Source organism: Lissotriton helveticus, chromosome 4_1 (genome assembly GCF_964261635.1).
Source record: "Lissotriton helveticus chromosome 4_1, aLisHel1.1, whole genome shotgun sequence".
Taxonomy (NCBI): Eukaryota; Metazoa; Chordata; class Amphibia; order Caudata; family Salamandridae; genus Lissotriton; species Lissotriton helveticus.
In genome coordinates this window covers 1,450,142,923-1,450,168,697 of record NC_136063.1, presented here as the reverse complement: position 1 = coordinate 1,450,168,697, position 25,775 = coordinate 1,450,142,923, and positions in this window count along the sequence as shown.

Genomic DNA, 25,775 nt, shown 5'->3' with positions numbered 1-25,775 from the left:
GAACTCTAAGTAAGATTTGGATTCCTTTCTGTTGTGCTCTTTTGACACCTGAGCACAGAGTATTGTTGGTGTTGCGTGTATATATGTCTGTAGTGTCCCTTGTCTTTTTCTTTTTCCTTTCCAGGTCCCAATTATTTTTCTGGGTCTCACCTGATGTTTTTTCGGAGAAGCATGATTCTTCTTCTTCATACCTGTGACAGTTAGATTTGTATGTTTATTTATGATTTTGTCTCCACAGGTTCTGACGCCAATTGGGCGCAACGACACTCACTTACATTTAACATTGTGAGGAACATTACACATTGTGGTAATTTATTATTTTCACTTTTACATTTTACATGTGAGTAAGGGGGGTTAGTGCATTAACCCTGTCCTGAAGAAGGGGGCTTTGACCTCCGAAACATGTTGACTTTTAATACAGTGGTTTGATACCCTAACACGTATCTCCTAAAACCACGCCCTGCACTTTCATTTTAATAATACCAGCCGGGGATTTAATAAAGTTTTTTTACTCCCACGTGCCAGGTATTTTTTAACTACTCACCTTTTTTCACCTCACCTCACTCACTCTTTTGTAATAAACACACACCCCCACACTTAGTTCACGTCAAGTGCTCCTGCGTATTCGCGAGTCGTAGCACGCCGCATTCCGTAGAGGGGTGCGAAGGCCCCAATGATGAAGCATGACACCAAGGGGCCTGTTGGTGTGTGAGGGGCATTTAAACAACATTGTGTGTTCCCCATCACTCTAGAGATCACTATCACCTTGAGTGGATTCCACTAAGCCCCTCTCACCACCACAACGTGACCTATTGGTTTTCCATGTGTGCTGCCTTGTGCAGCACACATTGAAAAAGATCAATTGCATTGTTTGTTTCTATACAGGAAGGTATCCCTTCCTGTGCATGTACAAATAAAAGGAAGAATGAAAGTTTGTCGCATCCATGTGTGCTGCATGATGCAGCACGCATGAAAGTGACAGAAGGGCTTTTCAAGGATAGTTCATGTGTAGGAATGGACACCTTCATACACATAGACAATCCTCCCCTGCACACAGACAACCTTGCACTCTTGCGCAAGGGTGCCTATGTTGGCGCTGAGTTGATAAACTTAGTGAAATCGCAGGGGGACACAGGGCTGCACCACATTACTGTACATATGGTGCAGCCATGTGTTTCAGAAGTGGGGGAGCAAGGCGCAACACCCGGAGGGCTAATGCCTCTCTCCTCTACTTCCTTGTACATGTCCCTCTCAGTCAGGGTATGTGACAGCACCATCATGTTGTAACTGATCCTTAAATCAACATTGCATTGTCCATGTCACTTTTGAACTTCACAATCTTTTGTTAGAGTGCAGGCTCCCATGTTTTACTGACCATGTGTTTCAGAGTTAAATGTAGAACATTGACATAGTCATCTGGACTCACATTTGCCATTGCTCTCATTTTACAGACAACATGTTGCTAGAGGAGTCACACGTGTTTCAGGTCAGGAAAGAGCGATATCTGCACATACGCCGGGTGGCCAAGAGATATCGTACAATGTCTAGGAGGTACAGAGCTGACCGGGCATCTGAGATAAGTAAATCTCTGCCAGAAGTTGTACTGCAAAGGTTACGGAGGGACACACAGGCCATACCTGCCCATTCTGCCAGGCCGAAGACGGCTGTAATGCCAGAAACCGGTCCCCGGAAGCTTGTTTCCTTTCCAGTAAAGAATTGGCTTGGTAGTTTGGTCTGCCCTGTTCCCATGATGCACTGGGCCAGGGACAGACTAATTTGCATGTAGCCAGGTTCTGAACTGGGATGGTGCAGTGAGCTAAAAAACGGTGATGGATCAAGCCCTGATCTTTTGACTGGGTAGGAGTGTTCTGCTTAATTCAGATGCTCTGTCCATCACCACCCTCTTTATGAATCGCTTTGGCCACTATAGGAGTGGAAGGGTATGCTCAGACATGAGTCCCTTGCTCACTGCACCATCAGGATTCAAGCAAGCCGGGCCGAAGATGGCTGTAATGCCAGAAACCGGTCCCCGGAAGCTTGTTTCCTTTCCAGTAAAGAATTGGCTTGGTAGTTTGGTCTGCCCTGTTCCCATGATGCACTGGGCCAGGGACAGACTAATTTGCATGTAGCCAGGTTCTGAACTGGGATGGTGCAGTGAGCTAAAAAACGGTGATGGATCAAGCCCTGATCTTTTGACTGGGTAGGAGTGTTCTGCTTAATTCAGATGCTCTGTCCATCACCACCCCCTTTATGAATCGCTTTGGCCACTATAGGAGTGGAAGGGTATGCTCAGACATGAGTCCCTTGCTCACTGCACCATCAGGATTCAAGCAAGCCGGGCCGAAGACGGCTGTAATGCCAGAAACCGGTGCCCGGAAGCTTGTTTCCTTTCCAATAAAGAATTTGCTTGGTAGTTTGGTCTGCCCTGTTCCCATGATGCACTGGGCCAGGGACAGACTAATTTGCATGTAGCCAGGTTCTGAACTGGGATGGTGCAGTGAGCTAAAAAACGGTGATGGATCAAGCCCTGATCTTTTGACTGGGTAGGAGTGTTCTGCTTAATTCAGATGCTCTGTCCATCACCACCCCCTTTATGAATCGCTTTGGCCACTATAGGAGTGGAAGGGTATGCTCAGACATGAGTGCCTTGCTCACTGCACCATCAGGATTCAAGCAAGCCGGGCCGAAGACGGCTGTAATGCCAGAAACCGGTCCCCGGAAGCTTGTTTCCTTTCCAGTAAAGAATTGGCTTGGTAGTTTGGTCTGCCCTGTTCCCATGATGCACTGGGCCAGGGACAGACTAATTTGCATGTAGCCAGGTTCTGAACTGGGATGGTGCAGTGAGCTAAAAAACGGTGATGGATCAAGCCCTGATCTTTTGACTGGGTAGGAGTGTTCTACTTAATTCAGATGCTCTGTCCATCACCACCCCCTTTATGAATCGCTTTGGCCACTATAGGAGTGGAAGGGTATGCTCAGACATGAGTCCCTTGCTCACTGCACCATCAGGATTCAAGCAAGCCGGGCCGAAGACGGCTGTAATGCCAGAAACCGGTCCCCGGAAGCTTGTTTCCTTTCCAGTAAATAATTGGCTTAGTAGTTTGGTCTGCCCTGTTCCCATGATGCACTGGGCCAGGGACAGACTAATTTGCATGTAGCCAGGTTCTGAACTGGTATGGTGCAGTGAGCTAAAAAACGGTGATGGATCAAGCCCTGATCTTTTGACTGGGTAGGAGTGTTCTGCTTAATTCAGATGCTCTGTCCATCACCACCCCCTTTATGAATCGCTTTGGCCACTATAGGAGTGGAAGGGTATGCTCAGACATGAGTCCCTTGCTCACTGCACCATCAGGATTCAAGCAAGCCGGGCCGAAGACGGCTGTAATGCCAGAAACCGGTCCCCGGAAGCTTGTTTCCTTTCCAGTAAAGAATTGGCTTGGTAGTTTGGTCTGCCCTGTTCCCATGATGCACTGGGCCAGGGACAGACTAATTTGCATGTAGCCAGGTTCTGAACTGGGATGGTGCAGTGAGCTAAAAAACGGTGATGGATCAAGCCCTGATCTTTTGACTGGGTAGGAGTGTTCTGCTTAATTCAGATGCTCTGTCCATCACCACCCCCTTTATGAATCGCTTTGGCCACTATAGGAGTGGAAGGGTATGCTCAGACATGAGTCCCTTGCTCACTGCACCATCAGGATTCAAGCAAGCCGGGCCGAAGACGGCTGTAATGCCAGAAACCGGTCCCCGGAAGCTTGTTTCCTTTCCAGTAAAGAATTGGCTTGGTAGTTTGGTCTGCCCTGTTCCCATGATGCACTGGGCCAGGGACAGACTAATTTGCATGTAGCCAGGTTCCGAACTGGGATGGTGCAGTGAGCTAAAAAACGGTGATGGATCAAGCCCTGATCTTTTGACTGGGTAGGAGTGTTCTGCTTAATTCAGATGCTCTGTCCATCACCACCCCCTTTATGAATCGCTTTGGCCACTATAGGAGTGGAAGGGTATGCTCAGACATGAGTCCCTTGCTCACTGCACCATCGGGATTCAAGCAAGCGGGCCGAAGACGGCTGTAATGCCAGAAACCGGTCCCCGGAAGCTTGTTTCCTTTCCAGTAAAGAAGTGGCTTGGTAGTTTGGTCTGCCCTGTTCCCATGATGCACTGGGCCAGGGACAGACTAATTTGCATGTAGCCAGGTTCTGAACTGGGATGGTGCAGTGAGCTAAAAAACGGTGATGGATCAAGCCCTGATCTTTTGACTGGGTAGGAGTGTTCTGCTTAATTCAGATGCTCTGTCCATCACCACCCCCTTTATGAATCGCTTTGGCCACTATAGGAGTGGAAGGGTATGCTCAGACATGAGTCCCTTGCTTACTGCACCCTCAGGATTCAAGCAAGCCGGGCCGAAGACGGCTGTAATGCCAGAAACCGGTCCCCGGAAGCTTGTTTCCTTTCCAGTAAAGAATTGGCTTGGTAGTTTGGTCTGCCCTGTTCCCATGATGCACTGGGCCAGGGACAGACTAATTTGCATGTAGCCAGGTTCTGAACTGGGATGGTGCAGTGAGCTAAAAACGGTGATGGATCAAGCCCTGATCTTTTGACTGGGTAGGAGTGTTCTGCTTAATTCAGATGCTCTGTCCATCACCACCCCCTTTATGAATCGCTTTGGCCACTATAGGAGTGGAAGGGTATGCTCAGACATGAGTCCCTTGCTCACTGCACCATCAGGATTCAAGCAAGCCGGGCCGAAGACGGCTGTAATGCCAGAAACCGGTCCCCGGAAGCTTGTTTCCTTTCCAGTAAAGAATTGGCTTGGTAGTTTGGTCTGCCCTGTTCCCATGATGCACTGGGCCAGGGACAGACTAATTTGCATGTAGCCAGGTTCTGAACTGGGATGGTGCAGTGAGCTAAAAAACGGTGATGGATCAAGCCCTGATCTTTTGACTGGGTAGGAGTGTTCTGCTTAATTCAGATGCTCTGTCCATCACCACCCCCTTTATGAATCGCTTTGGCCACTATAGGAGTGGAAGGGTATGCTCAGACATGAGTCTCTTGCTCACTGCACCATCAGGATTCAAGCAAGCCGGGCCGAAGACGGCTGTAATGCCAGAAACCGGTCCCCGGAAGCTTGTTTCCTTTCCAGTAAAGAATTGGCTTGGTAGTTTGGTCTGCCCTGTTCCCATGATGCACTGGGCCAGGGACAGAATAATTTGCATGTAGCCAGGTTCTGAACTGGGATGGTGCAGTGAGCTAAAAAACGGTGATGGATCAAGCCCTGATCTTTTGACTGGGTAGTAGTGTTCTGCTTAATTCAGATGCTCTGTCCATCACCACCCCCTTTATGAATCGCTTTGGCCACTATAGGGGTGGAAGGGTATGCTCAGACATGAGTCCCTTGCTCACTGCACCATCAGGATTCAAGCAAGCCGGGCCGAAGACGGCTGTAATGCCAGAAACCGGTCCCCGGAAGCTTGTTTCCTTTCCAGTAAAGAATTGGCTTGGTAGTTTGGTCTGCCCTGTTCCCATGATGCACTGGGCCAGGGACAGACTAATTTGCATGTAGCCAGGTTCCGAACTGGGATGGTGCAGTGAGCTAAAAAACGGTGATGGATCAAGCCCTGATCTTTTGACTGGGTAGGAGTGTTCTGCTTAATTCAGATGCTCTGTCCATCACCACCCCCTTTATGAATCGCTTTGGCCACTATAGGAGTGGAAGGGTATGCTCAGACATGAGTCCCTTGCTCACTGCACCATCGGGATTCAAGCAAGCGGGCCGAAGACGGCTGTAATGCCAGAAACCGGTCCCCGGAAGCTTGTTTCCTTTCCAGTAAAGAAGTGGCTTGGTAGTTTGGTCTGCCCTGTTCCCATGATGCACTGGGCCAGGGACAGACTAATTTGCATGTAGCCAGGTTCTGAACTGGGATGGTGCAGTGAGCTAAAAAACGGTGATGGATCAAGCCCTGATCTTTTGACTGGGTAGGAGTGTTCTGCTTAATTCAGATGCTCTGTCCATCACCACCCCCTTTATGAATCGCTTTGGCCACTATAGGAGTGGAAGGGTATGCTCAGACATGAGTCCCTTGCTTACTGCACCCTCAGGATTCAAGCAAGCCGGGCCGAAGACGGCTGTAATGCCAGAAACCGGTCCCCGGAAGCTTGTTTCCTTTCCAGTAAAGAATTGGCTTGGTAGTTTGGTCTGCCCTGTTCCCATGATGCACTGGGCCAGGGACAGACTAATTTGCATGTAGCCAGGTTCTGAACTGGGATGGTGCAGTGAGCTAAAAACGGTGATGGATCAAGCCCTGATCTTTTGACTGGGTAGGAGTGTTCTGCTTAATTCAGATGCTCTGTCCATCACCACCCCCTTTATGAATCGCTTTGGCCACTATAGGAGTGGAAGGGTATGCTCAGACATGAGTCCCTTGCTCACTGCACCATCAGGATTCAAGCAAGCCGGGCCGAAGACGGCTGTAATGCCAGAAACCGGTCCCCGGAAGCTTGTTTCCTTTCCAGTAAAGAATTGGCTTGGTAGTTTGGTCTGCCCTGTTCCCATGATGCACTGGGCCAGGGACAGACTAATTTGCATGTAGCCAGGTTCTGAACTGGGATGGTGCAGTGAGCTAAAAAACGGTGATGGATCAAGCCCTGATCTTTTGACTGGGTAGGAGTGTTCTGCTTAATTCAGATGCTCTGTCCATCACCACCCCCTTTATGAATCGCTTTGGCCACTATAGGAGTGGAAGGGTATGCTCAGACATGAGTCTCTTGCTCACTGCACCATCAGGATTCAAGCAAGCCGGGCCGAAGACGGCTGTAATGCCAGAAACCGGTCCCCGGAAGCTTGTTTCCTTTCCAGTAAAGAATTGGCTTGGTAGTTTGGTCTGCCCTGTTCCCATGATGCACTGGGCCAGGGACAGAATAATTTGCATGTAGCCAGGTTCTGAACTGGGATGGTGCAGTGAGCTAAAAAACGGTGATGGATCAAGCCCTGATCTTTTGACTGGGTAGTAGTGTTCTGCTTAATTCAGATGCTCTGTCCATCACCACCCCCTTTATGAATCGCTTTGGCCACTATAGGGGTGGAAGGGTATGCTCAGACATGAGTCCCTTGCTCACTGCACCATCAGGATTCAAGCAAGCCGGGCCGAAGATGGCTGTAATGCCAGAAACCGGTCCCCGGAAGCTTGTTTCCTTTCCAGTAAAGAATTGGCTTGGTAGTTTGGTCTGCCCTGTTCCCATGATGCACTGGGCCAGGGACAGACTAATTTGCATGTAGCCAGGTTCTGAACTGGGATGGTGCAGTGAGCTAAAAAACGGTGATGGATCAAGCCCTGATCTTTTGACTGGGTAGGAGTGTTCTGCTTAATTCAGATGCTCTGTCCATCACCACCCCCTTTATGAATCGCTTTGGCCACTATAGGAGTGGAAGGGTATGCTCAGACATGAGTCCCTTGCTTACTGCACCCTCAGGATTCAAGCAAGCCGGGCCGAAGACGGCTGTAATGCCAGAAACCGGTCCCCGGAAGCTTGTTTCCTTTCCAGTAAAGAATTGGCTTGGTAGTTTGGTCTGCCCTGTTCCCATGATGCACTGGGCCAGGGACAGACTAATTTGCATGTAGCCAGGTTCTGAACTGGGATGGTGCAGTGAGCTAAAAACGGTGATGGATCAAGCCCTGATCTTTTGACTGGGTAGGAGTGTTCTGCTTAATTCAGATGCTCTGTCCATCACCACCCCCTTTATGAATCGCTTTGGCCACTATAGGAGTGGAAGGGTATGCTCAGACATGAGTCCCTTGCTCACTGCACCATCAGGATTCAAGCAAGCCGGGCCGAAGACGGCTGTAATGCCAGAAACCGGTCCCCGGAAGCTTGTTTCCTTTCCAGTAAAGAATTGGCTTGGTAGTTTGGTCTGCCCTGTTCCCATGATGCACTGGGCCAGGGACAGACTAATTTGCATGTAGCCAGGTTCTGAACTGGGATGGTGCAGTGAGCTAAAAAACGGTGATGGATCAAGCCCTGATCTTTTGACTGGGTAGGAGTGTTCTGCTTAATTCAGATGCTCTGTCCATCACCACCCCCTTTATGAATCGCTTTGGCCACTATAGGAGTGGAAGGGTATGCTCAGACATGAGTCTCTTGCTCACTGCACCATCAGGATTCAAGCAAGCCGGGCCGAAGACGGCTGTAATGCCAGAAACCGGTCCCCGGAAGCTTGTTTCCTTTCCAGTAAAGAATTGGCTTGGTAGTTTGGTCTGCCCTGTTCCCATGATGCACTGGGCCAGGGACAGACTAATTTGCATGTAGCCAGGTTCTGAACTGGGATGGTGCAGTGAGCTAAAAAACGGTGATGGATCAAGCCCTGATCTTTTGACTGGGTAGTAGTGTTCTGCTTAATTCAGATGCTCTGTCCATCACCACCCCCTTTATGAATCGCTTTGGCCACTATAGGGGTGGAAGGGTATGCTCAGACATGAGTCCCTTGCTCACTGCACCATCAGGATTCAAGCAAGCCGGGCCGAAGATGGCTGTAATGCCAGAAACCGGTCCCCGGAAGCTTGTTTCCTTTCCAGTAAAGAATTGGCTTGGTAGTTTGGTCTGCCCTGTTCCCATGATGCACTGGGCCAGGGACAGACTAATTTGCATGTAGCCAGGTTCTGAACTGGGATGGTGCAGTGAGCTAAAAAACGGTGATGGATCAAGCCCTGATCTTTTGACTGGGTAGGAGTGTTCTGCTTAATTCAGATGCTCTGTCCATCACCACCCCCTTTATGAATCGCTTTGGCCACTATAGGAGTGGAAGGGTATGCTCAGACATGAGTCCCTTGCTCACTGCACCATCAGGATTCAAGCAAGCCGGGCCGAATACGGCTGTAATGCCACAAACCGGTCCCCGGAAGCTTGTTTCCTTTCCAGTAAAGAATTGGCTTGGTAGTTTGGTCTGCCCTGTTCCCATGATGCACTGGGCCAGGGACAGACTAATTTGCATGTAGCCAGGTTCTGAACTGGGATGGTGCAGTGAGCTAAAAAACGGTGATGGATCAAGCCCTGATCTTTTGACTGGGTAGGAGTGTTCTGCTTAATTCAGATGCTCTTTCCATCACCACCCCCTTTATGAATCATTCTGCCGACAGGCGTGGGTCCAGACATGGCCTAAGATCTGCCCATCAGACACAGACACCACACAGCCAACTTGCTGCAACAGGATATGGCACACAAGCAGGTGCCCCCTCACAGCCACACGGACAAGGGCCTACCCAACTACCATCTGTAGCACAGGCACATGCTGTGGGATTCACAATCAGGGACCGTCGGTGCATGATGGATATGAATGTCTGACTGGCCCTTATTGAAAGGGAAATCTCGGACCACAGCACCCACCTCCAGGACATCAAGGCTGCCCTGGGTCTCCCCTATTGACATGGACAAGTAGTGACCCTTCCCCCTTTTCGCCAGTCCCCCAATGTTTTTTTCTATTAATAATTTTTAATTATGTAGGTTTTTAAGCGTTAAGGTAGTGTAGTTGTAGTGTAGGAATAGGTAGTGTAATATTTTAACAATGTTTCAGATTTTTTATTATCTTGATGTAGTATTCGGGACTACGTTTCCTTTTCCTTTGGGTGGGGGGTTGATGTATTTGTTTTTATATAAAAAAATAAATATATATATATTTGTGTAGGATAAATGTGTAGTTAGTTCATGTTTAGCTAATATGTATTTGTCCTGTCTGCTGATGTGCTTCAAGGGTGGGAGTGGGGTTGATGTCTCAGATTTATTGTTGCGTGTTTAGTATTAGTTAAAGTAGATAGTTTAAAGTAACATTCACTTAGTTCCAGTTAGTTAAGATTAGGTTAGTTTTAGTGCATAGTGTTAGTTGAGGGTAGTTAATTCTGTAAAGTACTAATAAATGGTTACTGCTTTCGAATTGTGGTTGCACTTATGTCAGAAGTGAATTCGTGGAGTGGTGCTTTTTACCTTGTATAAAACTTAATAAATCGCAGAACAATCATTTGAATGTATACGTGTGGTCATGACATAATTTAGCTGGACGGATAGTGTCAGGATCCAGTTGATTTGTGCGCAGGAAACTTGCATGGATTACAGAATGGTAAGTAAGAGTTATTCCCTAGGCTAGGGGCACTCTTTTGTGAAGTTTAACATCTTATGTGTGACTCACAGAGTTGTACACCACATTGTTGTCCATTGACAATACAATGTAGGAACATGGGCTTAAGCAAACATTGACATTGCAACTCTTATCCATCATGAAAATGGGTATATGCGCTGTGTTTCCCAGATTACGGACCCACCCTGCATTTCACATTAGCCTGGCGCAGAGTCTACCTGCCATGCACAGACACAGGCACACTTGCTACGTTGTGCAAGTGTGTCAGCATTATTGAAATTGGATGTTTCTGTGCAGGGAGGCTCACCTTCCTGCACATTTAGATCAAATGTGCACAGTTCTACAGCAAACAGGAGGGTAAACGAAGAATTGCTCCATGTAGTGCCAGTGTTATGCCATTTTTCCCAGCTGTTACTTTGGGCATTGCCTCATAGTGATTCCAGCCTTAAAATGGTGGTACAGCATCTGACTATATGCTAATTGCAGTTCACTATACACCACTAGACACATTGCCGTCCCCTTTCACAGTGAGCACAGCATGTGAGGGTTCCTTAGTTTCAAGGCATTGTTAAGCCACAGTATGTGGCTGACTGAGGACTCGAACTTTAGGATAAGTCCCCATTGCCAACACAACTTCACTGAAACTGACATTGTGGTTCTAATAGCGGGTGGTAGATATGTGCCGTTATGATTCATCATCTTTGTGAATATGGTGTGTGCTCGATCTTGAAATGTGACATGCCATTACACCCATCACAACAAGCTTTGTCCACTCCTTTTGAGTGTGAGTAGAACTGCCAAGTGATACTTGTTAGCAATGCTAAATGAAGACACTACTTGTGACATGAGACTGACTTAAACATATTTCCACACAGGCCTATTCCTATCATGTATGGGGCAATGTTGGAATCTTGCAAGAATGTTGTATTTGAGCAGTGAGGGCACGGCTGGTTCACACATATCCGGTCATCTCCCTGCCTATCTGGGACACAGATTCAACATGACCATTTATCATATATCCCTCTGTGTAAGTTTTGATGGATTCACTGGCCCAACATTGTTTGAGACTTCTATACTTGAATGGTCATAGGCAACAGTTCAGTCAGCAGGTTGATTGCAGTGTCTTTGGGAACCACACAAATTATGGCAGTCCATTTCGATGTCTAAGGTGAGTGACGCAGAGTAAAACAGGGGACAGTGGAAGCTGATGTTCTGAGGAATGTTGCTAAGAACAGATCCAAGCAGAAACAGTCCATTTGAAATAGATGAATAATACCACTTTCTTCTCTGCAAGAATGTTGAATCATCCACAGCTTCATCATCTGATGTGTCATGTGCCTCCCGTGTGTGTGATGGAAGATTGGCTGGGACAATGTGAGGTATATCAGGGGGCTCAGATGTGGATGTTGAAGGTGCAGCAGCATTCATCTGTGCCAAGCCTTGAGGCAGCACTGCTGTGATGAGAAGCTGCAGGGCTTAGAAGATTCCAGCAACATCTCTGTGGTGTGCAGCTGTGGCAGCCAAGTGTGAGGCTTGCATCTGCTCCATCTTCTCCATGATCATTCGCATGTGACGCAACTCCTTGGTGACATCGCTGGAGCCACTATGACTTGACAGTTGTTCTTGTCTCTGAGTCGGTACTCCAGCGATGTCAGACATGGAATGCTGGAGAGCATGAAGCGGACTGTGGCTGCCTGTGATGGACTGTAGGTGGTCCTGAACACCGTTCCTGCTAAGGCGCGAGCGCCTCTACTGACGTCGGTGCGCACTCCGTGTGTGGAGCGTGCACACAGCCAGGACGTCGCACGAGAGAGCCGCGCCGCTGCTTTAAAACAGCGAGCAGCGCGAAAAATAGCCACTTTCTAATTGGGGCGTGCCGGAGTCGGGGCGGAGTACAGGTAAGGCTTTCTTGGGGGCATGGTGCTATGTGGCTGTAGGTAAAGCGTGGGATGATTGTGGGCTTTTGTTTAAGTATTGATGTTAATCAGAGCCCCTTCACGGGCTCTGATTAACATCAATACTTTAACAAAAGCCCACAATCTCCCCCGCACCGCGCTTTACTAACACAACAGTAGAGCCATTTTAAAAACACAGCGTGCACATTCTGCAAGTACACGCTGTGCTTTTAAACTGGCTCTACTGTTGTGTTAGTAATGCAAGGCTGCGAGAGCAATTGTGGGCTTTTGTTTAAGTATTGATGTTAATCAGAGCCCGTGGAGGAGCTCTGATTAACATCAATACTTAAACAAAAGCCCACAATCATCCAGCTTCATACCTTCTAGGGAGCAGCATGTTACTGGGTTGCCCCATTCATAGCTGCCAAGGTTTCAAAATGCTGTGTGTGACATTTTCATGATTTCAGTGTAATTATGAGTAACATTTCAATGATTATGAGTGTCATTTTCTCGAGAGCAAAGTCACGCAATAAAGACAAGGGAAACATAAAATTACATCCATTTGAGCAACTAGAAACTCTACGAAGTCACTGAACTAAAGTACACCAACGGCAGGCAGCAGAAAACTGAGCGGAGTCAGACAGCGTGACTGCACAGTTCTCAGACACAGTGCACTAAAGGCCGAGGGCGCAGGCAGCTCAGAATGATTGAAGTATTAATTGTATTTATTAATAGAAGCCACAGCAAGTCAGCTGAACTACTATATACCTATGCCACGGGTTCAGGCAGGTACTCTTTGTTGGGACCACTATTTAAATATAATACTGTACTGCTGACTTTCAAAGGGTCACCTTCCATTAGGACTTGAGTATTACATGTTCAACTGGTGGAAATTGAATAATTATATAGCTTCCAAGTTTTCAGATTGCTCATGTGCAACATTTCTATGGTCTCCGTGTACTTATGAGTGATGCTCAATGGGCAAATGGGTGATACTTAGGGTGACACTTTTTCACTAGTAAAACCAAGCAGTGACGTCAATGGAATGAGATACATATCAGAAAGTACACCATTTTGAGCAATGAGAAACTCTAAAAGGATCTTGAAACTGCTTCAAATCACTTGAAAAGGAAGGTCATATGTGCCCAGGATCTCCTCAAACTCTAGTAGCTCAGTGAAGAAGCAACCCAGGTCCACAAAGTCCATTTTTTTTTAAAGCCGGTGAACTTTGCATGCTGGGATTTGTATCATGCCCGTTCTGTGGGATAGGAAAAACAGAAAACTACAAGTCCCAGCTGGCAAAGTGTTTCAGAATAAAAAAGTTAGCCACAGAAAGTATTACAAGGCAATGTCTCTTCACATAAGGGCTGGACTGGCGATTTTTGATAATTGCTTAAACTGCCTTAGTTCACAGGTCCTCGTTCCAGCACTTGCTGGTTCACCTAGCACTCAGAAAAGGCGTGGAGCTGACGCTTGTCTCTGCAAGGCCTGCTGTGCTATGGAGTGCTGTCTGGTTTTGCACTGTAAACAGGGACTGAGCCTCTCTCTCTAAGGCTCAGGGCTGCTGCAAGTGTTCCGCTGTGTCAGTGAGCTCTCACTCTGCGCAGTGCTTTGAGCTCCCTTTTTAGGTCCTCGCTCTATTGGGATCTGCTGGGGTCACATGTGCCTGGGCAGATGTCAGCGATTCCCAAACAGGATCTGTTTTTGCTCTGAAGTGTTTTATGCATGCTGCCTTGCCGTAGCAATGGAACCTTTATTTTTGAGTGTTCTTCACCCAGCTGCCACCCAAGCACTCACCCCCTAACTACAACTTACATAAACTACTATATACCTATGCCACGGGTTCAGGCAGGTACTCTTTGTTGGGACCACTATTTAAATATAATACTGTACTGCTGACTTTCAAAGGGTCACCTTCCATTAGGACTTGAGTATTAAATGTTCAACTGGTGGAAATTGAATAATTATATAGCTTCTAAGTTTTCAGATTGCTCATGTGCAACATTTCTATGGTCTCCGTGTACTTATGAGTGATGCTCAATGGGCAAATGGGTGATACTTAGGGTGACACTTTTTCACTAGTAAAACCAAGCAGTGACGTCAATGGAATGAGATACATATCAGAAAGTACACCATTTTGAGCAATGAGAAACTCTAAAAGGATCTTGAAACTGCTTCAAATCACTTGAAAAGAAAGGTCATATGTGCCCAGGATCTCCTCAAACTCTAGTAGCTCAGTGAAGAAGCAACCCAGGTCCACAAAGTCCATTTTTTTTTTAAAGCCGGTGAACTTTGCATGCTGGGATTTGTATCATGCCTGTACTGTGGGATAGGAAAAACAGAAAACTACAAGTCCCAGCTGGCAAAGTGTTTCAGAATTAAAAAGTTAGCCACAGAAAGTATTACAAGGCAATGTCTCTTCACATAAGGGCTGGACTGGCGATTTTTGATAATTGCTTAAACTGCCTTAGTTCACAGGTCCTCGTTCCAGCACTTGCTGGTTCACCTAGCACTCAGAAAAGGCGTGGAGCTGACGCTTGTCTCTGCAAGGCCTGCTGTGCTATGGAGTGCTGTCTGGTTTTGCACTGTAAACAGGGACTGAGCCTCTCTCTCTAAGGCTCAGGGCTGCTGCAAGTGTTCCGCTGTGTCAGTGAGCTCTCACTCTGCGCAGTGCTTTGAGCTCCCTTTTTAGGTCCTCGCTCTATTGGGATCTGCTGGGGTCACATGTGCCTGGGCAGATGTCAGCGATTCCCAAACAGGATCTGTTTTTGCTCTGAAGTGTTTTATGCATGCTGCCTTGCCGTAGCAATGGAACCTTTATTTTTGAGTGTTCTTCACCCAGCTGCCACCCAAGCACTCACCCCCTAACTACAACTTACATAAACTACTATATACCTATGCCACGGGTTCAGGCAGGTACTCTTTGTTGGGACCACTATTTAAATATAATACTGTACTGCTGACTTTCAAAGGGTCACCTTCCATTAGGACTTGAGTATTACATGTTCAACTGGTGGAAATTGAATAATTATATAGCTTCTAAGTTTTCAGATTGCTCATGTGCAACATTTCTATGGTCTCCGTGTACTTATGAGTGATGCTCAATGGGCAAATGGGTGATACTTAGGGTGACACTTTTTCACTAGTAAAACCAAGCAGTGACGTCAATGGAATGAGATACATATCAGAAAGTACACCATTTTGAGCAATGAGAAACTCTAAAAGGATCTTGAAACTGCTTCAAATCACTTGAAAAGAAAGGTCATATGTGCCCAGGATCTCCTCAAACTCTAGTAGCTCAGTGAAGAAGCAACCCAGGTCCACAAAGTCCATTTTTTTTTAAAGCCGGTGAACTTTGCATGCTGGGATTTGTATCATGCCCGTACTGTGGGATAGGAAAAACAGAAAACTACAAGTCCCAGCTGGCAAAGTGTTTCAGAATAAAAAAGTTAGCCACAGAAAGTATTACAAGGCAATGTCTCTTCACATAAGGGCTGGACTGGCGATTTTTGATAATTGCTTAAACTGCCTTAGTTCACAGGTCCTCGTTCCAGCACTTGCTGGTTCACCTAGCACTCAGAAAAGGCGTGGAGCTGACGCTTGTCTCTGCAAGGCCTGCTGTGCTATGGAGTGCTGTCTGGTTTTGCACTGTAAACAGGGACTGAGCCTCTCTCTCTAAGGCTCAGGGCTGCTGCAAGTGTTCCGCTGTGTCAGTGAGCTCTCACTCTGCGCAGTGCTTTGAGCTCCCTTTTTAGGTCCTCGCTCAATTGGGATCTGCTGGGGTCACATGTGCCTGAGCAGATGTCAGCGATTCCCAAACAGGATCTGTTTTTGCTCTGAAGTGTTTTATGCATGCTGCCTTGCCGTAGCAATGGAACCTTTATTTTTGAGTGTTCTTGACCCAGCTGCCACCCAAGCACTCACCCCCTAACTACAACTTACATAAACATTTTAACATTGCCCATTGTTATTTGTGCAGGCAATGGAACCCTTTGTGGCTAAACTACAGTTGAGAACCATCTTTGGGCATTCCGCTGTGGATGACAATTCATTGGATCTAGGCTTCCATGGACAGGCCTACTGTTCATAAGTTAGTTGAAGGTTCACATGGTCCCAATCACTGCGTCCTTGCACGATTTTGAGACTGTATTTGGGCTACAGATTACAATGGCTAAGTCATATAAATGGATTTAGAATTACATTGCTTATCAGCAACATTACAGTGGGCTGCTACATGGCTCAGTGACCAACAACTTACTGAGATAGTTACCCTAGAAGGCATACTTCTTGAGGGCATGCTCTACCACTTATTTCATACCAGGGCCACTGTACCACAGGCTATTTAGTCCCAGCATGGTAAGGGTTGCACTAGATTTCATGCCGAGGGTGCTCTGTAAGACACATGTGAAAACTTCTGCTTCGGAAATCTCACTAAACAGACCCCTTAAGGCTGGGATTAATAAATGGCCAAGATCGTCTTGACAAGGTCAGAGGGGTATACACCCGTTACGACGCAACTTTTACTCCGCACTACCATTACAACGCGGGCATTACAACGCATGACATTACAACGCATTGCGCTGGGGGGCGCTCTAGGATAAGAGGTAAGTTTAATTTACTATCCAACACCTTCCCTAGGGTCCACGGGGACTGGAGTTAGAATAGTAAATTATACTTACCACTATCCAGCACCCCAAAGCGCTATGCGTTGTAACGGTATTCGTTGTAAATACCGCGTTGTAATGGTATGCGGAGTAAAAGTATGCGTTGTAACGTCATACATCCGGTCAGAGGCTGTGAGGATGTAAAAACAAGTTTGACACAGGATTCCTGCCTGCATTGATCTCAGTAGCGACTGGGTATGTGCTCTACAAGGCGTATTTCTTAACACAGAGGGCTTTAGTGGAAATTATGTGTAGAATCTGGGGTCTAAAGGCAACAAACTCCACACTCATGATCGAATACACATACTGTAAAGTTCCTGGCATGTTAGCTGCAAGATTTTTATCGCTGTAACACTGTTGTTTACATCGACAAATACCGCTGCGTGATAAACTATCGCCATGTAGCGACATTTTGTAAATACGTTGGTACCATGGCAATAGTTTTCAGCGGTACGCGGTCATAAAATAATTGACGCTAAGTATTAGTTTACGCCAGTCCATGTACACATGCCCCTAAATCTTATAAAAAAGTTATATAATGGAAATGTAACATTAATTTTGAAGATATATGTGCATATAGTTAGTGAAGAAATACAGGGAAATTTAATTTTTAGTAATCAATTCTGAAACACTTTCGAGCCTAAGTGCCAATTTTGTGAGAAATTGCGTTGTTGCTTGACTGAGGTGTGAGCGCTGGTCAAGCAGCAACCACAATCCTTGTCAGTGGAAGGCACAAGCAAACCACAAATTACTAAGCATGGGCGTAAAATCCGTTCCGCTCGCGGATTTTGCGGATTTTCAGCAAATTCGCAATCCGCGAACTCTCGCGAATTTGCTGAAAATTCGCAAATCCGCGCGAAGCGGATTTTTTGCTTTGTCGCACTTGCCAAATAGAACACTATACAATTTTGGGGCGCGCAGCGTTCACTTACCGTCATTCAGCATTTGAAGAGTTGTTTTTCTCCATGTTTGCGTGTGCTGTGCCATTTTGGATCTTGCTGCGGGATCCCGCGGGACTTTGTCGACCGCTATTACGTCTTCGCGGACTGCCACCTTGCACAGCGAGAGTTTGGCAACGCGAGTACGTCATAATGGCCCGTGATCACGCATCGCGGGAGTAAACACTTGCGAACACGTAGATGCGGCGGGCAGCGACAATCTCGCAATTGCGAAATTGCAAAATTTGCAATTTTGCACAAGAAATCCACCAGCAGTCAGCATAAACCTTCTGGAAATGATTTTTTATCAGAATAACTCCTCAGGTTGACATTTGCCTGCAATTTTTTTTGCAAGGAGTCCATTTTGGGGGGGTGGGAGGAAGGAAGTGCCCCACAGTCTCCAACTTCCTGTTCCTGTCCAGCAGGCTCCTCCCAGTGCTTTGTTCATGTCCTGGTCACTTTGATTTGGATCTTGACCTAGAAGGATTACTTTTTGTGGATGCTGCTGGATAGTTGGATTTGAGGCCTTTTTGACTTTCTTTGGATCACTTTTGGATTAGAAATTTCACAAGTAAGTTTGTTTGGGGCATTACAGTTGCTGCAACTACAATTTTGGAACTTTTTCAGAACATTAAATAAAATATATTGTGCAGAAAAACGATTTTTGCAAAACTGAAAGCACTCAGCAGGTGCGTGCAAAAGTTCAATCTTATCATTAGTAACCATTCCCTGTAGTGCTTCCTGAGGGGCCCCTCCAGAGTTCAGTTGCCTACTTGCAACTATTCTATAACCCTGCTCTGACCCTCACAGCAGGCTCAGAGAATAGCTACAAGTATGCCACAAAGGTCCTGTTAAAAAAAATGTCACTGCAACAGAAAGCAATTACAGATAAGGAAGCAGGTGCCAGACTGGAAGTTCAAATTCAGTGACACATTAATCAGCCCCAAATTAATTCATGTCAGTTGAGGCAGGGTAGGTGTGCTTTTCCACCCATAATCTACAGTGATGAACCAGAGGGTGGCATGGGTGAGCCAGAGGGTGGCATGGTGAGCCAGAGGGTGGCAGTGGTGAAACAGAGGGTGGCAGTGGTGAAACAGAGGGTGCTGTGATGAACCAGACGTAGAAACAACATGGTCGCGACCGTTGCTACCCGACAAGTAAGTTCGTGTTTGCGAACTGGTAAAAAACCCTTGCAAAATGGCAGAAACACTTGCGAACACAAAAAAAAAGAATCCGCAAAATTCGCGAGAGTTCGTGGATTTTGCGGATTGCGAATCCGTAAATACGCAATTTCGCGGATTGCCAATTCGCAAAATCCGCCCATGCTTACAAATTACTCTGTGCTCAACCCTTTGGTAGCTTGGCACAGAGCAGTCAGGCTTTACTTGGAGGCCATGTGTAAATTATTTGTGCAACACTTCAAACAGTAATATAGTGACAATACCACACAAAAATGATACCACACCGAGATAGACAAATAGAGCAAAATATAATAAATAAAACAAGGCCAAAATTACAATAATCTAATCAGTAGAACTGGAATCATGAATTTGTAAAGATATTAGTTTAAAATAGCACCTAAAAAGCATAAAACACCAACTCGGGATATCTGGTTTCGCTGGACCAGATCAAAATCACACTTTCAGGTCAAACGTGATCAAGCGTAGATACGATACTGTCACCATGTTAGGCTGCTGAAGTTTATCTTTTCAAAGACAATGCCAAGTGTCCGTTCACGTTGAAGGGGGCCTTGAAGAACACGGAGAGTGTCACAGGCGTGTGCTGGCATAGCAGCGTGAGCAGGCAAGGCATTGTGATTGGGAGTTGCTGGAACTTCATGTCGGGGGTAGGGGTGGGTAATAAATTCCACTCCACTAGCGTAGTTTGCAGAGTTTTGCTCACTCTGCATTAAAAGCTTGTAATGTGGTGTTCCGGCAAACCTTTGCATTGTGGAGTTTTTTCACGTGCAGGGCTTGCCAATGTTAAGTTGGCGAGCACGAGCAAGAAATGGCATGCTATAGCCTGATTTTTAGGTGCGAGGACCACACCTGGCAAGATTTTCTCAACACGGGTGGCCGTGACCCTTCGTGCTGAGAAAGCTGCTGCTCAAGTAGAAATTGTACTTGAGCGTCAGCAAAGAAGCAGAGCCCTCTACATGTCACATGATACTGTTCATGCTGCAATAAGCTCCCGGTCTTCAAAATAAGTGCGACATGGCAATTCTGCCCCCTTGCGAAACTCCATGGAATGCCAAAGAGTTTTCATGTAACTCTGCAGAATTCCACAGAGTGAAACTCCTCGAGCTCTACCCACCCCTAGTTGGCGGTCCCTGCGAGCAGTCGATGTCGCAGTGCAAAGAAACGGTCTGATGGAGCTTTGCTCTGATTTGCAGTGCGTGCAGAACTGTGCGAACTGGCCTGTTTACAGTCACAAAGAGCCCAAAAACTTGTATTTAGCTCCCATGAGCCACCCCAAGGGTCCAGGACCTGAGGTACTCATCTTGAGGTTCAGGAACTTGCTGCAGCTGGGTCCATGGGCTGGTGTAGGATTTTGGGCGGCCTTTTATGTCCCTGAGGCTCAGATCAGATGGCCAGAGGGCTAGCCATTGTAGTCCCTCTGGTGTCTTGGGTTCAAGATAAAGTTGCTGGTCAAGTTCTTCCTCCCCAGGCAAGGGGGCAGCAGGTCAGCACAGCAGGGCAGCAGTTTCTCCAGAGTAGCAGTCCAGCAGAGTGGCAGTCCTTTCAGCAGCACAGCAGTCCTTCCTGGTAGAGTATGCACAGGCCCAGAAGTGTACTGAACAGTTAATGTCTGAAGTCCTTCTTTTATACACAGTTGTGCCTTTGAAGTACACCAATGCCTTGCCTTCTCGACCCTGACTCCAGACTAACTGAAGGGGAAATGCCGACCTTTGTGTAGAGACAGGACACAGCCTATTCAAGTGTAAGAGAGGCTAGGCTCAGTTCCTCCCTCCCATTCTGTCAGTAATGGCCCACCCAGTCACATCTAAGCTCCCCAATGTATGTGGCTGTCACGGAGGGATGCACAAAGCCGAACTGCCAACTACACCCTGTCATGTGACCCAGAGACTGGCTGCATTCACCAAATGGCTAAAACAAGAAAATGCCAACATTCGAAAAGTGGCATTTTCAAAATTGCAACTTCACCATAAGTTAGGATTTTAAATTCCAATTCCAGAGACACCAAACATGAAATGGTTACCTAGTCCCATTTGGAAATGACACTTATAAAATGTAATAAGGCAATTCCAAAGTTATTCTATAGGATCGGTATGCTTTGCAGCAGTGAAAATGATTTTAAGAGGGTTTTTTTTAACTACCAGGATATGCACAATTTAAATGTACATGTCCAACTTTGTAAATACTTTAGCCCCTGCCTTCTGGGCTGTTAGAATCTACCCTAGGGGTGACATATGTAAATCAAAGCACCACTAGGTGCTGCTTTGTGCTACTTTCAAGTGAATTTCCAGTACAAAGCAAGTTTTACGCTGAAAAGTAAATTGGAAAAAAAAGTTTTGCAGTAATTTGCATCACTTTTGTGATGCAAACACACCACAAAATCTTAGTAAATATACCCACAAGAGCACACTGGAAAAGTTTGTTTTTCCAATTGCCCCATTATATAGGAGCAATATTTCAGACCTGCAAAGTGCTCTGCCTTAGTGGTATAGTCACCAAAAGTGTTACTAAAGTGCATGTCTAGCAGATTAGTATTGGTTGGCAAATTACCTCTTCTAAGTGGGCTGGAAAGCAGGATTCTGTTAAAATACCAGAAAAAATACATCACCTCCTTCAAACATCTGACATCATCTCACTCACCAGAGATAGTACCTCACCATCGCACCCTTTTACCTCTTTGACAGTTTATGCATAAGACATACCTCTCAAGTCATATCAAATTGGCTTGATTCTGCCTTCTATTTGCATCTGTCAGGGTGAATGATGTGCGGCAGGCATTAACTAAGTGAACATAGAAAAGTAGCCATTGAAAAGGCAGTTTCCTTGAGTTTATTAAGTATCCACACTCATGTGAAGTGTATCTCCTTGTCATTGATGCAGGCCATAATTCAAGCATCAAAGGTTGCTTCACACAATAAGATTGCAGGCATTGGATCAACTTCACTTAGAGCAAAATCTTCAGCTATGATGATGTTATCCATTTGCTTGCATGCATGGATTACTAATTGGAATTATTTTAAGGAAGTAGTTTTGTTGGTTGAAGTAGCATATGCACCATTACCGACAACATGCAAACAAAGTGTGCAACATAAACATTGCTCAAATCAGAACTTCTGCAGGTATACATGAAGGAGTGAACACTCCAAAGACCATGCAACGACGACACTAACAGTACACCAGTACACCTACATTACACAAGGATTCATCTGTACGTCTGCTTGGACGCACACAGGGATCACCTCACATCACAACCCTGCAAATACAATAGGCCCAATTCTTGAAAAACAAATTAGTAAACAAACTCAGGCAACAGAAATTGCATCAAAAAGTCACAGGATGTAAAGTTTGACAGCAAAAGGACATTTATAGTTGTAAAAAAACACAACTTTACAATTCAAAGAATTAAATTAGGCCAGAGAAGGACAAGCACACATGCAGAAAAGTAAGTAAGAGAAAAGAAGATGATCACTGCAACAGGGCACAGGGCAATGCAAGGTGGACAAAGTGTCAATGTATATGAGGAGGACACAGATAGAAGCAGGGAGCACCCCGTGTAAAAAGAATATAAAGGGGACAAATGGGATTTCCCTTTGAAACAAGAGGAGCGCAAAGGCTGGAAATGCAGGGATTTCTAAGTGAATGAACAGGATCACGCTAGTTATTCTAGTCTATTTTTTAGCACACAATATTTCCATGTGATCTGCCAGGATTTCACCCGTTATCAGCACTTAGGTAACTAAGCCAATACATTGTTTGCCTAAAGTAATGTCAGAGTATTGGCAGAGGTAAGATGGTGTTGGTTGTACTTGAATAATATAAGAGCTAGGGATTTATGGCCACATGTTTAAAAGCTTTTAGTGGTTGCAAGTGGAGAATCGGGCTGTTTGCGACTGTTAAAGAGCCTTTTGCAATGTACAAACCCTTTTTTGCGAGTCGTTAACCTATTACTGACTTTCAAAAATAAGGTTTGCGAGTCAGTATTTTGAAGGGACGTTTCATGGGCGTCCCTTCCTAATATTGAGTCACAGGGGCATGTATGAATGTTTTGCAACCGGAATGTGGTCGCAATTTTTTTTATTTTACCTACTCTGTGAAGGAGGTGGTAACGCATTCGCAATAGGAAAGGAGTCCCTAACTGACCCTTCTCCTTTGTGAATGTAGCCGTCAAATTTCCTTAAGAACAGGCAGTGGTCCTATGGATCACTGCCTACTCTTAAAAAATTCAAAGGAAACTTTTAATTTCTCTATTTAAAATGAATCCCCTTTTCCTATATTTAAAAAGCAATCACAGACATCGTATTGTATTGTAATTGTACTTATATAGCACTTACTAGCCCTGATGACGCATCGAAGCTCTTTTCGGCGAGTAGCATGCTACTCTGGAACCCAAAAAGGATTAGTGGTGAATTAGTATAGTGAAACATGAGTTTATTTGTGTGGTGGACATGTGAATGTTAGTTAGATTGAAAAGGATAATGGGGGATAGAAGAGGGAAGAGTCTAGAAAGTGTTTATTTGGGGTTCATAGTAGTAAGATGAAGTTTGGGATGAGTCATTGGTGGGATAGGCAAGGGAAGAATTAGAAAGGCAGTTTGGGAGATCATAGCATTAAAATGAGGTTTAGGGTGATCCAAGGAGGGATTGAGGAAGGAAGAGTCTAGAAAGGGTTATTTGGAAATCATAGTAGTAAAATGAAGTTTGGGATGAGTCAGAGAGCAGGAGTAAAGTAATAAATATAGATACATAAGTACATATTATACATATATACATATTTATATCAAGAAATACACATATCTAGAGACATATAATGAAATAAAAAGTTTATAAACATAAGGAAATGCTGTACATTTGTGTTTGAGTATCGTGGTTATGTAGGAAAGAGCCAACTCTTGAGTAGTCTTCTGAAGATAAGATAGTTATCTGTGGATCTTATGTTTGGGCGTAATGAATTCCATAAGGTGGCTACTTGAACAAAGAAAGATGTGCCACCTATGTTTTTTTCTTGCATGGTGGAATAGAGTAGAAGGGCATAGAGTGAAGTTATGTGTCACAGTGCGGAGTATGTATGGTGTGGTAGCCACCATCCATGTGAGCCCAGGCCATTCCCAATGGGTCCCAACTTGGGACCAGCCTCATGAATATTGATGAGGCAGGTCAATTGCGACCCCATTGGGCATTGCAAACAGTGTCTGAGATACTGCAGTTTTTAACTTCCTAATTGCAAGTCACAAAAAATCGCAAATAGGAAGTCGCAATATCCAGCAATAGTACATATGGCCCTTAGTGTGGACCACGTGCTAGCGGGGGAGGGAAGCACATTTTCTCGAACAGTTGTGTGCTGGGAATAAACTCAATATATCTTGTACTATTATTTGAATAGAGCAGTGATTCACAACACCTACTCATGGGGTCCGTGACTGTTTAGATAATTAAATAATATTAGCAGATTAATAAAGTACATCTACACAAAAAAGCAAATTTGAAAATTGAAATTTTAAAAACGCAATGTAAAGGTGAAGGAATTTGAAAGGAGGCTAAAAATAAAGTTGATATCTTAATCTAAGCATCACAAGTGCAACAAAATTAATCTGGTATGAAAGATTGGTGGCCTCATTTGAGGCACTGATATTCGTCAACAAAAAGAGAGCATACATTTGGAGAAAAAAACCACAAAATGATATGGCAGGAGACAGCATATTGTTTAATTTCTCAGAAATAGAATTACATTTTCAAATGCTCCAACATTCCGATTTAATTTAAAATGTTGAATTTTGCATGTTTTTGTTAATTTAACAATATATTTCATAATTTGTGCATGTGTTTGATATACAATTGTTTCTGTATGTCTATGTACTGTTTTGAGGTTCAAATCATAGAAATTACTACCATCAGTGATGCATTCGGGTCTACAGAAGACAAAGGGTTAAGAACCCCAGTGCTACAGATTATAGACCTGTGTTACCATTATTGTGATTGCACATAAGAAAAAAAATTATTGTAAATAAGGGGCCAGAATTATGAAGTAGTTGCGTTGTCCTAGCATCTCCTAAGGTGATGCAAGGCAGCGCAATTCCTTAATTCAAATTTACAAAGCAGTGCAAAAGGTGATTTGTGCCTCCTTGAGCTGCCTTGTAAAGAAATGTAACTTCTTGCACTGCTTTACGTTACAGTTCGAAGTCGGAGGTGATCCATGGGTGGAGCATGGGCGTTCACATGCATCCATCCAATTCCAGATTTACAGAAGGTTGAAAACCTAGGATTACTTTAAATCGGTACACCTCCCAGATGATGGTGTATAAAGAAGAAAAATCTTTTTTTTCTCTGTGCTATTTCCTATTTCTGTGAGTGCTGAATTCTGCATCACGCATAGAAAGAGGAAAATGCCTCTTTGGATTGTTTTGTTCAAGAAGCTATCCCTTTCTGCACAAATGAATCCTGCTTGCTACACAGTCACCTTTGCACTGAGTTGCTAGGGTGCCTGCTTTGGCACTAGTCAGCACACAGTGCACCAGCACAAGGAGAGAGCCGAAATGCTCCACATCTTTGTAAATATGGAGCATTTCCACTCTCTACCTTTCACCCGATGTTTCACTTACTTTCCCTTGCTGAGCCGTGTTGCATGAAATAATAGTAAATGTGCCCAACGTGTTGGTCCATTAGAGACTGTAACCTGCATGCCCAGTTGCATGCTGAAGTTAAATAAATAAAACACAAAAGAAATTAAATGGGCAATTAGTTATTGGAGTGCACTGTGCGCTTTATCTTTAGCAAGTATGTATTTCCCTTTATTGCATAGGATGAACTCAGCCTATAATATCTAATTAGTGCAAGGAAAAGTAGAGGCATAGTCATCTTTTGTTTTATTAATAAAATAAGGGTTTTAACACCTCAGGTAGAAATGTGTTATTTTCAATATATCGTGCTTATTTTATTTGGGTGTTTCCAAAGTGATCTGGATGACTTAGC